The sequence below is a fragment of the Psammomys obesus genome, unplaced genomic scaffold (genome assembly GCF_907164565.1).
Source record: "Psammomys obesus unplaced genomic scaffold, mPsaObe1.curated_primary_1811, whole genome shotgun sequence".
Taxonomy (NCBI): Eukaryota; Metazoa; Chordata; class Mammalia; order Rodentia; family Muridae; genus Psammomys; species Psammomys obesus.
Window position 1 is genome coordinate 11315171 of NW_026592666.1, and position 3828 is coordinate 11318998.

General features: G+C 47.4%; 1 protein-coding gene across 2 annotated transcripts in view; it reads left to right on the forward strand.

The window, feature by feature from the left end:
- The window catches only part of Dop1b (DOP1 leucine zipper like protein B), an 88963-nt gene that overhangs the window by 57067 nt on the left and 28068 nt on the right, over window positions 1-3828 (forward strand). The window lies entirely within an intron of this gene.

The window sequence follows — 3828 nt, forward strand, 5'->3', positions numbered from 1 at the left end:
ATGCTGCAGTGTGTAGGGATGCTGCAGTGTGTAGGGATGCTGCAGTGCCCTCTGTCTGTAGGAACGCTGCTGCTAATAAGCCTGACCCAGAGTCGCACCTTAGCTTTGCTGTGTTCGGCGTATCAGGCAGGCTTGGGTTTTCTGTGTCAGACGCCCCTGCTGGGGAACCTGTAGGATGCCATCCTGCCTGCTATCTGTGGAGCACAGATCTTTCTCCTCTCAGGAAGCTTTCCTCAAAACCTTCCTATTCTTTGCCCCAAGATAGAAGCAATGCATGTTCATAAGAAAATTCTAAAATACTAGAAATGGTAAAGCTTACCCAGGTGGTGGTTCATGCCTATAATCCCAGCCCTTGAGGGCCAGGATGCTAAAATTGGGATGCTGAGGCAGAGGATTCACTATGAGCTCTAATACACACAGTGAATTCCATGGCCACTTAGTGAGACTCCATCTCCTAATAGAGCTGTAGGGAGAACATCACTGTTGTACAGTTACTAATATTGAATGAGTCTGTGGCCATTTTTTATCAGGGTAAGCACAGATGGACAGTGTCCTTGACTCCAAAACCAGCTGTCAGGAGGGCTCGCCGAAGATGACCATCAGACACAGCTTATAGTCAACTGAGAGTCTTTACTCCAGCTGGCCGGGACTACGCTCAGGACCTAAGTGTAGGACCAAGCATTTAGACCAAGGCTCTTTTTTTTCTTGTTATTGATTCTCTGTGAGGTTCACATCATGCACCCCAATCCCAGTCATCTCCACATCTCTTTGTTTCTGCCCTTGCAACCTCTGCACCCAAAAGAAAATTTAAAAAACAAAACAAAGCAAACAAACAAACAAACAAAAAAAAAAAACAAACCAAATCTCTCATTGTGGAAGCTGTAGTGTGTCACACAGTGTAACCTTGTGTCCATACATCTTCACTTGCAAATGTTCACTGCCATTAGTCATTGGTCTGTTCCGGGCCTCTGGCTTTGGCTACACCATCAATACTGGATCCTCACTGGGACTCCTCTCTGATATCCATTGTTGCTTTGTGTCACAGAGACCCTGCAGCTTTGGATCTATAGGACTAGCCCCTTCACACACTCCAGCAGTTCACAGATGGGATGGTTATTGGGGTGGGCCAGCTCAAAGCCCTAGATCTGGACCTGGGTGGTAGCTAAGTTTGTGCAGCTCTCCTGCACCCACACCACCAGGGTAAGCTCTCCAGCACAGCCCTGGCTATCTCACCCAATGCTGCAGGTGGCAAGGGGCAGAGCCAGATCTCCTTATCTCAGGCCCGCAGGGTGACTGACCAGCACCCATACTACCAGAGCCAGCTCTACTGTGCTGCCCAGGCACAGTGCAGGGCTGCATCTGCCCCCATCCTATTACCTCATTTAGCAGCTGCTGGGGGAAGTTTGCACAAGCAAGCAGTTGAACAGAAGCTAAGGTAAGTTAGCTGGGGCATCTTAGCCTCTGGTCCTAGTTGGATGGTTTTCCATAGGATTCTCCATCAAGGTGATCAAATTCTACTTAAACCTGAAATGGCCCATGCAAGAATGCAGAATGGAGGAACCTCTGCACTGCTTTGCCCTCTTGCACTCACATATGAGATGCTGAAATACGAGAATTCTCAAGGCCCTAAGTCAACTGGCAATGTCTGCCCAGAGCTTAGACATGTCCTCCGTGTTCTTGTTCCTTTTTCTCCACTCTCTCTCTCTTTTCTCTTTATGTCATTCTTCTGCAGTTCTAGGGTCAAACCCAGGGCTTCTGCACACGGCAAGCACTAGAAAAGCAATCAACCACCAAGCTGCATCTCAGTCCTTGTTTTGTTGTTGTTTTTTATTTTATTTTGTTGTTTTGTTTTTTGAGACGGGGTTTCTCTGTATAGCCTTGGCTATCCTGGACTCACTCTGTAGACCAGGCTGGCCTCAGACTCAGAGATCACCTGCCTCTGCTGGGATTAAAGGCGTGTGCCACCACCACCCAGATTATTTATTATTTTTTTTAGGTTAATATGCAGACAGTGGGTTCTGTCATAGCGTCCTTCTACCTCTGTGTCATTAGAGTTCATCCCAGTTCATTGTTCTTCCTCCACGCTTGCCTCTCCTATGTCTGGTCCCCACCACCACCAGTCAGTCACCACCTGCTTTCCTCCTTCATGGTGTCTTCCACCCTCGAATCTCGCCTCCCCTTAAGATTCTGTCTACCCCTCTCACAATCACATTCCGGTTTCATGATTTACACACATAGTATACATACACACATACAGAAAACTCAAAATAATTGTTTTCTGAGTGTTCTAATAATGATTACTATGCCATGAGACAGGAGGTTTGTTGTGGAAAGGGGAGTGGGGGAGAAAGAGGAGAGGGGCATCTACGACAGAAAGACAGAGACAGAGCGTGTAAAGGGGAGAGTGTAAGAGAAAGAGAACAAGGGAGACCAGCAAGGTCCTCCTGTCAGGCACACACCTGGTGGCAGCAGGTGATGATGCAGCCTGCAAGGCCCTGAGGACAGGCCCTGAGGACAGGCCCTGAGGACAGGCCAGCGGGCTGTATGCTAACATTCCACCTTTGTGTTTAATTAAAGAATGACAAATTTAGGAAGGGTGGTGAGCGAGTGAGGATGTGTTTGGAAAGGCTGCCTCCTGCTGGCTTGAGGTGATGACATCTTTGAGGATCCTAAAAAAATGGTCCTGGGAGAGCCGGCTGTTTTGCTGCTGTGTGGGATCTGTGAGGACATCTGTGGAAGGAAGGAAACGCAGGTCCAGCTGAGAGGTGGTCTGGGCGGGTAGACTGGAGGACCTGTGAGGGGCAGCTTTGGTGCTGTCGTGGGTAGGAAACACCCGGCCTGACAGGACCCTGGAGCGTATATATGGCAGAAGACAAAGTTAAGTAGGTTAGAGAGAAAATTCTTCCCTAAGTATACATATTGAGCTTTTAGACCCATGGGTTTTGTGGTTGGGGGAAGGGAGCCCCCAAAACTGGCTGAAGGGGGAGGAATCCCACCCTCTGAAATAGGCAGTAGTGGGAAGCTGAGGCTGTTGATTGACAGTACTCATCTGGAGTTCATCTGACCTGAAGGGTGGATTCCAGTGGATTTTCCGTGACTTACGAGAGTCCTTTTTTAAAAATTATTTTTCTGTACATTTGGTGTTTGGCCTATGTATATGTCTGTGTGAGGCAGTCAGATCCAGTGGAATTTTAGTTACAGACCAGACAGTTGTGAGCTGCCATGTGGTGCTGGGAATTGAACCAGGGTCCTCTGGAGGAGCAGCCAAGGCTCTTAACCGCTAAGCAGCTCTTCAGCCCCAACAAGAGCCCTTTTTAAGTTTACAAAGAAGGTAAGTTTTAAACATGTTAGCATTGCCATTCTAATCTGCAGTGAAGTACACATTGTGGAAAAAGGCAGCAGACACGCATCTTTGTGTCACAGCAGAGCAGAGGCTTGGGAAATGAGTGTGCTGACAGCATGAACACTCTGAGGTGAGCTCAGGGAAAGCAGAACCTGTGAAGCACAAGGGGAAAAAGCTCACTTGATCTTGATTTCCAGTGTGACGATATATCATGGAGAGACTTCTTCCCTCCATCCAGAAGACTGGATGTGTGTAAGTCCAGCAAAATGAGAAACATTTTTACACTATGCTCAAAGTGTAAACCAAAGGAAATTTAAAATCTTAAGCTATCCATGATAGTGGATTGTGTAGTGGAATGTCAAAGCTCTAGACAGTCTTCATACCACAGCAGCGTAGCAACAGGAAGCAATCTGAAGCATTTCTTGTCTTCTCGTTCTCCTTCTTCTTCTTCTTCTTCTTCTTCTTCTTCTTCTTCTTCTTCTTCT